The sequence below is a fragment of the Capricornis sumatraensis genome, unplaced genomic scaffold (genome assembly GCF_032405125.1).
Source record: "Capricornis sumatraensis isolate serow.1 unplaced genomic scaffold, serow.2 scaffold92, whole genome shotgun sequence".
In the NCBI taxonomy this organism is placed as follows: Eukaryota; Metazoa; Chordata; class Mammalia; order Artiodactyla; family Bovidae; genus Capricornis; species Capricornis sumatraensis.
In genome coordinates, this window is record NW_027184689.1 from 30,001 (window position 1) to 39,567 (window position 9,567).

Here is a 9,567-nt window from a genome sequence, read left to right on the forward strand (position 1 = left end):
TGTGACTCTCCGCCTCGCCTCTGTCTCTGCCCACACACCACATGCTGAGGCCACACACACCCACCCCGCCCGCACACGCCACACACCACACACCACACACTCCCCCCCCCCCCCAACAACGTTGTCCTTGGCCCGACTGTGACTCTCCGCCTCGCCTCTGTCTCTGCCCACACACCACATGCTGAGGGAGGCCACACGCACCCAGCCCCGCCTCTGCCACACCCACCCCCCCGCCCATAAACACCCCGAGACGAGGGAACACAACAGGCCCGTGCACACATCCCGCCCCCCACCCCTCCCGGACGACCCCTCGCCACCCCCCCCCCCCCCACACACACACACGGCCTTGTCCTTTGCCTAGCAGTGTCTCTGGTCCTCTGTCTCTGCGCCACCACCCCTCGCACCCACAGGCCACACCCACACCCACACCCACAGCGGCACCCTACACACCACACGCATACCCGCACACACACCCCGCCTGCACACCGCACACCCACACATCCCGTACCCAGACACACCCACACCCAGCCCGCCGGCACACGCCACACACCACAAACTCCCCCAATTCCCCCCGGCCCCCCCAACTACCTAGTCCTTGGCCCGGCTGTGACTCTCCGCCTCGCCTCTGTCTCTGCCCACACACCACATGCTGAGGCCACACGCACCCAGCCCCGCCCCCAACGCCACAATTACACACACCCACCCGCCCCGCCCATAAATTCCCCGCGACGACTGCACACACCACGCCCCTGTACACATCCCACTCCCCCACCCCTCCCGCACGCCCCCTTCCCCCTCCCCCCCCACACACACTGCCTTGTCCTTTGCCTAGCTGTGTCACTGGGCCTCTGTCTCTGCGCCACCTCCCCCCCCACACACACACACACCGGCCACACCGACACCCACACCCACACCCACAGGGGCACCCCACCTACCACACGCAGATCCGCGCACACACCCCGCCTGCACACAGTGCACACACACATCCCGATCCCAGACACACACTCACCCAGCCGGTTCGCACCCCGCCCGCACACACCACACACCGCACACTCCTCCCCTCCCCCGCCTCCGCCCTCACACACACACACTGCATTGTCCTTGGCCCGGCTGTGACTCTCCCCATCTCCTCTGTCTCTGCCCACACACCTAATGCGTAGACACACGCACCCCTCCCGCCGCCAACGCCACACACACCGCCTGCCCATAAACACCCCAACCCCCGCACACACCGAGGCCCCACACATACCCCGCCCCCCACCTCTCTCGCACCCCCCCACCCACACACACACTGCCTTGTCCTTTGCCTAGCAGTGTCTCTTGTCCTCTGTCTCTGCGCCACCACCCCTCGCACCCACAGGCCACACCCACACCCACACCCACACCCACAGCGGCACCCTACACACCACACGCATACCCGCGCACACACTCGGCCTGCACACCGCGCACCCACACATCCCGTACCCAGGCACACCCACACCCAGCCCGCCGGCAGACGCCACACACCACAAACTCCCCCAATTCCCCCCCCCCGCCCCCCCAACTACCTAGTCCTTGGCCCGGCTGTGACTCTCCGCCTCGCCTCTGTCTCTGCCCACACACCACATGCTGAGGCCACACGCACCCAGCCCCGCCCCCAACGCCACAATTACACACACACACCCCCTCCCCATAAATTCCACGCGACGAGCGCACACACCACGCCCCTGTACACATCCCACTCCCCCACCCCTCCCGCAAGCCCCCTTCCCCCCCCCCCCCCCACCCCACACACACACTGCCTTGTCCTTTGCCTAGCTGTGTCACTGGGCCTCTGTTTCTGCGCCACCTCCCCCCAAACACACACCGGCCACACCGACACCCACACCCACACCCACAGGGGCACCCCACCCACCACACGCAGATCCGCACACACACCCCGCCTGCACACAGTGCACACACACATCCCGATCCCAGACACACACTCACCCAGTCGGTTCGCACCCCGCCCGCACACACCACACACCGCACACTCCTCCCCTCCCCCGCCTCCGCCCCCCCCCCCCACACACACACTGCATTGTCCTTGGCCTGGCTGTGACTCTCCCCATCTCCTCTGTCTCTGCCCACACACCTAATGCGTAGACACACACACCCCTCCCGCCGCCAACGCCACACACACGGCCTGCCCCGCACACACCGAGGCCCCACACATACCCCGCCCCCCACCTCTCTCGCACCCCCCCCCCCACCCACACACTGCCTTGTCCTTTGCCTAGCTGTGTCTCTGCGCCGACCCCCTCCACCACAACCACAGGCGCACCCTACGCACCGCACGCATACTGGCACACACACGCCCAGCCCGTTCGCACCCCGCCCGCACACGCCACACACCACACACTACCCCCCCCTCAACCATACACACACACACTGCGTTGTCCTTGGCCTGGCTGTGATGCTCCACCTCTCCTCTTCTCTCGCTCTGCCCACACACCACACGCTGAGGCCACACGCACCCAGCCCCGCTTCCAACGCCACACCCCCCCCCCCGCCCATAAACACCCCGAGACGACGGCACACGACACGCCCGCGCACACATCCCGCTCCCCCACCTCTCCCGCACTCCCCCTCGCCCCCCCCCCACCCCACCCCACCCCACCCTACCCCGCACTCACACACTGCCTTGTCCTTTGCCTAGCAGTGTCTCTGGGGAGAAATAAGTATGAACCTTTCAGATGAATCCTGTGAACCTTGAGTGACATCAGTGCCTTTCTTCATCGGGACTCACGACACCCTCACCCTTTAGGAATGCAACTTTATCCGGAGGGTGGTGCCTGGTTTCACAAAAAAACCCCTTGGAAAACGTGAGTGCTTTGGGGATCAGAACAAAGGATCATAAAATGTCAGCAGGCCTCGTGGCCAGAAGATGATGGAAAACCCTTAAGACCTTCCTTGGAGGGAAAGCAGCTGATTTTGAGAAAGGTCAGGATTGCTGACCCCCGCGTGACTCTGGATTCATCCCTATGTGTAACAAAAGGTTAGAAGCAAGCCTAAAAATCAAAGAAATGGGATCAGTTTCTGGAAAGACGGATTCCCCTCTGTCGTTTCTCTCTTGCTCCCCGTTTTTCTGGCTGAATTCGCATCTGCAGCATGGATGCGATTCCTCGTAAACCAAGTGATTCCGCCTCTTTTTCGCCACTAATATTTCCTACGACACGATCCGTTTGTAATCTCTCTCTGTATATCTATAATGAATTAACTTTTTTCCTAGGACGCCGATTCCATCCCCACCCTCGAATCACCCTGGATCCACCAGGGCTGGACCCCGGCGTCGGTCGGTCGGTGCGTGCTTGCGTGCCTGCGTGCCTGCGTGCCTGCGTGCGTGCCTGCGTGCCTGCGTGCGTGCCTGCGTGCGTGCGTCGGTGGGTGCGGGCGTGCGGTCAAGAAGGCTCCCCTTCCCCCTCCCCCACCCCCCCACCCCCTCCACCCCCTCCGTCTGTCCGTCCGTGCGTCCGTCGTACCTCGCCCAGAGACGTTCCCGAGAAGTGTTGGCGTGTCCCGCTTTCCTGTCCACGTCGGTGACTGAGCGGAGAAACTGCGCCCTAGGATGGGCCCCCCCGTCTGGCAACGAGTCCCTGCCGGTCTCCCTCGGAGCTTCTATGCCGCGGCCGGCTCTCTGGACAGTGGGTTGGCTGTCGGGCGCCACCTGCCTGTCGGTCGCTTTTTCAGATGGCCCTGCGGGGGGACCACGGATGGAGCGGGCCGGGCCGGCGAACTCTTGAATGCCCTGGGGCTGTGGAAGGAGGCTGTGTGGGAGCGGCACCTTGGGCCAGAGGTCCATGGGGAGCCATTGGGGCTTTTCTGCTTGGGACGGGACATCTCCTTTGGGAAACTTCATCGATTTGGAGAACAGCTATTGGAACCCCGGGGAGGTGACTTTCTGGGGGCTTGTCTCCCCTGGCGTGGGGGGAAATCTTCCTTCTCCCGCCAAGGATTTCAAACAGAGCCACGACAGATCACACGGATCCACTTGCTCCAGTCAGGTTCAGGGGCAGAACGCGAGGACCCAAGCTGGCCTGGTGACAGCGAGTCGCCAACCCCGCCCCCCCTCCCCCCCCCCCCCCCAAACTCGGAACACTCCCCTGTCTGCCTGGCCAAAGACAAGTGCTGGCTGGTGGGGGCAGACTCACATTTCGTGGGAGTGGTCTTGATGGCGGAGGTGCTGAGTGAGCTCAGAAAACACAAGCAGATGATGCGGGATATCCATCCGTGCACGTGATCCTCTGCCTGACTGGATCTGTCTCTGCCCGCCCACCACACACACCACACGCAGACCCCACCCCACCCCACCCCCCACACCATGCCCATACCACACACCCACTGCGTCGTCCTTTGCCTGGCTGCGACTCTCTGCCTCTGTCTCTGCCCGCACCACCCGCAGGAACACCCTACACACCGCACGCATATCCGCACACACACCCCGCCTGCACCCAGCGCGTGCACACACGCATCCCGGACCACCCCCACCCCCCTCCCCACCCCGCCACATGCACACGCGCACACACACACGCACACATACCCCCAGCCCGTAGGCACCCGGCCCGCACACGCCACACACCGCACACCACACACCACACACTCCCCCCGCTCCCCCATACACACACACACACACTGCCTTGTCCTTTGCCTAGCAGTGTCTCTGGTCCTCTGTCTCTGCGCCACCACCCCTTGCACCCACAGGCCACACCCACACCCACACCCACACCCACACCCACAGCGGCACCCTACACACCACACGCATACCCGCACACACACCCCCCGCCTGCACACCGTGCACACACACATTCCGAACCCAGACACACCCACACCCAGCCCGCTGGCACACGCCACACACCACAAACTCCCCCAATCCCCCCCCCACCCCCCCAACTACCTAGTCCTTGGCCCGGCTGTGACTCTCCGCCTCGCCTCTGTCTCTGCCCACACACCACATGCTGAGGCCACACGCACCCAGCCCCGCCCCCAACGCCACAATTACACACACCCCCCGCCCCGTCCATAAATTCCCCGCGACGACTGCACACACCACGCCCCTGTACACATCCCACTCCCCCACCCCTCCCGCACGCCCCCTTCCCCCCCCCCGCCCACACACACTGCCTTGTCCTTTGCCTAGCTGTGTCACTGGGCCTCTGTCTCTGCGCCACCTCCCCCCCCCCCCCCACACACACCGGCCACACCGACACCCACACCCACACCCACAGGGGCACCCCACCTACCACACGCAGATCCGCACACACACCCCGCCTGCACACAGTGCACACACACATCCCGATCCCAGACACACACTCACCCAGCCGGTTCGCACCCCGCCCGCACACACCACACACCGCACACTCCTCCCCTCCCCCGCCTCCGCCCTCACACACACACACTGCATTGTCCTTGGCCCGGCTGTGACTCTCCCCATCTCCTCTGTCTCTGCCCACACACCTAATGCGTAGACACACGCACCCCTCCCGCCGCCAACGCCACACACACCGCCTGCCCATAAACACCCCAACCCCCGCACACACCGAGGCCCCACACATACCCCGCCCCCCACCTCTCTCGCACCCCCCCCCACCCACACACACACTGCCTTGTCCTTTGCCTAGCAGTGTCTCTGGGGAGAAATAAGTATGAACCTTTCAGATGAATCCTGTGAACCTTGAGTGACATCAGTGCCTTTCTTGATCGGGACTCACGACACCCTCACCCTTTAGGAATGCAACTTTATCCGGAGGGTGGTGCCTGGTTTCACAAAAAAACCCCTTGGAAAACGTGAGTGTTTTGGGGATCAGAACAAAGGATCATAAAATGTCAGCAGGCCTCGTGGCCAGAAGATGATGGAAAACCCCTAAGACCTTCCTTGGAGGGAAAGCACCTGATTTTGAGAAAGGTCAGGATTGCTGACCCCCGCGTGACTCTGGATTCATCCCTATGTGTAACAAAAGGTTAGAAGCAAGCCTAAAAATCAAAGAAATGGGATCAGTTTCTGGAAAGACGGATTCCCCTCTGTCGTTTCTCTCTTGCTCCCCGTTTTTCTGGCTGAATTCGCATCTGCAGCATGGATGCGATTCCACGTAAACCAAGTGATTCCGCCTCTTTTTCGCCACTAATATTTCCTACGACACGATCCGTTTGTAATCTCTCTCTGTATATCTATAATGAATTAACTTTTTTCCTAGGACGCCGATTCCATCCCCACCCTCGAATCACCCTGGATCCACCAGGGCTGGACCCCGGCGTCGGTCGGTCGGTGCGTGCTTGCGTGCTTGCGTGCCTGCGTGCCTGCGTGCCTGCGTGCCTGCGTGCGTGCCTGCGTGCGTGCGTCGGTGGGTGCGGGCGTGCGGTCAAGAAGGCTCCCCCTCCCCCTCCCCCACCCCCCCCACCCCCTCCGTCTGTCCGTCCCTGCGTCCGTCGTACCTCGCCCAGAGACGTTCCCGAGAAGTGTTGGCGTGTCCCGCTTTCCTGTCCACGTCGGTGACTGAGCGGAGAAACTGCGCCCTAGGATGGGCCCCCCGTCTGGCAACGAGTCCCTGCCGGTCTCCCTCGGAGCTTCTATGCCGAGGCCGGCTCTCTGGACAGTGGGTTGGCTGTCGGGCGCCACCTGCCTGTCGGTCGCTTTTTCAGATGGCCCTGCGGGGGGACCACGGATGGAGCGGGCCGGGCCGGCGAACTCTTGAATGCCCTGGGGCTGTGGAAGGAGGCTGTGTGGGAGCGGCACCTTGGGCCAGAGGTCCATGGGGAGCCATTGGGGCTTTTCTGCTTGGGACGGGACATCTCCTTTGGGAAACTTCATCGATTTGGAGAACAGCTATTGGAACCCCGGGGAGGTGACTTTCTGGGGGCTTGTCTCCCCTGGCGTGGGGGGAAATCTTCCTTCTCCCGCCAAGGATTTCAAACAGAGCCACGACAGATCACACGGATCCACTTGCTCCAGTCAGGTTCAGGGGCAGAACGCGAGGACCCAAGCTGGCCTGGTGACAGCGAGTCGCCAACCCCGCCCCCCCTCCCCCCCCCCCCCCCCAAACTCGGAACACTCCCCTGTCTGCCTGGCCAAAGACAAGTGCTGGCTGGTGGGGGCAGACTCACATTTCGTGGGAGTGGTCTTGATCGCGGAGGTGCTGAATGAGCTCAGAAAACACAAGCAGATGATGCGGGATATCCATCCGTGCACGTGATCCTCTGCCTGACTGGATCTGTCTCTGCCCGCCCACCACACACACCACACGCAGACCCCACCCCACCCCACCCCCCACACCATGCCCATACCACACACCCACTGCGTCGTCCTTTGCCTGGCTGCGACTCTCTGCCTCTGTCTCTGCCCGCACCACCCGCAGGAACACCCTACACACCGCACGCATATCCGCACACACACCCCGCCTGCACCCAGCGCGTGCACACACGCATCCCGGACCACCCCCACCCCCCCCCCACCACCCCGCCACACGCACACGCGCACAGACACACGCACACATACCCCCAGCCCTTAGGCACCCGGCCCGCACACGCCACACACCGCACACCACACACCACACACTCCCCCCGCTCCCCCATACACACACACACACTGCATTGTCCTTGGCCTGGCTGTCGCTGTCTCCCCCTCCTCTGGCTCTGCCCACACACCACGTGCGTAGCCATACGCACACCCCCACCCCCGCCCACAAAACCTCCACCCCCGCACACACCACGCGCCCCCACACATACCCCGCCTCCCCCACCTCTCCCGCTCCCCACGCCCCCCCACACACACTGCCTTGTCCTTTGCCTAGCTGTGTCTCTGCGCTACCCACCCTCCACCACACCCACAACCATAGGCGCACCCTACACACCACACGCATACCCGCACATACACCGCGCCTGCACACAGTGCACACACACACATCCCGACCCCAGACACACACACACACACACACACACACACACACACACACACACACACACACACATACAGCCCGTTCGCACCCCGCTCACACAGGCCACACACCACACACTCCCCCCTACCCCCTACACACACACACACTGCGTTGTCCTTTGCCTGGCTGTGTCTCTGGGCCACTGTCTCTGCACGCCCCACCCCCTTCCGGCCACGCCCACACCCACAGGCGCATCCCACACGCACACACCCATGGTGCCCACCCGACACACACTCGGCCTCACGTGGAACCTATACACACACCACACACATTACCCCTCCCCCCCCACACACATACACCCACGCGGCACCACCTGCGCATGCCCCAGACACACCACCACACGCCGCCTCCTGCCCGGGTCCAGCCCCGTTGGATCCAGGGAATTCGAAGGTGGGGACGGCATTGGCGTCCTTGGATAAATACGTATTTAATGACAGAGATATAGAGAGATTAGAAACGGATAGTGTCGTAGGAAAATGAGTGGAGGAAAAGAGGCTGAATAACTTGGAATTCAGCCAGAGAAACGGGGAGCAAGAAAGAAGCGACATGGGGGTATCGGTCTTTCCGGAGACGGATCCGATTTCTTTCGTGTTGGGTTTGCCTCTCTACCTTTGGTGACATATAGGGATGACTACAGAGTCACGTGGGGGCCAGGAGTCCCGACCTTTCTCAAAATCAGGTGCTTCACATAAATGTACGAAAAAAAAAAAAAAAAAAAAAGGGGTCTCAGGGATATGACATCATCTTCTGGCCGTGAGGCCTGCTGACATGTGATGATCCTTTCTTTCTGATCCCCAAAACACTTCTGTGTTCCAAGGGTGTTTTTTTCTTAAACCAGGCACCACCCTCCAGATAAAGGTACATGCCTGTAGGGTGAGGGTGTCGTGAGTTCCAATCAAGAAAGGAATGGGTTGAACCCAAAGGTCACATGATTCCTCTGAAAGGTGAATCCTTATGTCTCCTCTATGCTAGTTAGATTCACTCTAAGGGCAGGGAACATGGAGATGTAGCAGCAACCATCAGCCCAACACATGAAATCCCTTTCCCCCATGGTGCCCTGAAGGTCTCTTTAGGCTTAAGAGAGTGATCGAGTGACATGTTTACATAGCAAGGACACAGGGCTGGATCCCAAAGGACAGGGAATCTATTCCAAAAGAGAACATTCATGGACTCACAGAGTCCAGTATTGCTCCCCTTCCAAACGACTCTATGTCCTTTTCTATATTCCAACGACACGGATTCATAGATTCCCAGGTGCCTAAGGCTATGGAGGCCTGGCGGCAATCGTGGACTCGACCACCGTGAGAAAAGCCCTGTGCTCACGAAGACTCTCCAAAGACTCCCAGACTCTCGGTGCTGTTTACGGTGGAGAGGTCGTCGACACTCGTGTGCGTCGTGGCGGGAGTGCGGATGACCCTGTCACGCGAGCTGGTCTGTCAGCAGAGAGGTTTGACCTGAGACGCCCTCGTCACACCCAGGGCCGGGGATGAGCCGTCATGATTGGCCCGACACGTGAAAAACCCTTCACCCACGTCATTCCTAACCAACCCACGAGACGCGTCCTTTCTAGGTAGACTCTGGCTTTGGGGGTAGATGCTCGGGAACGGGGGGGTTCCTGAGG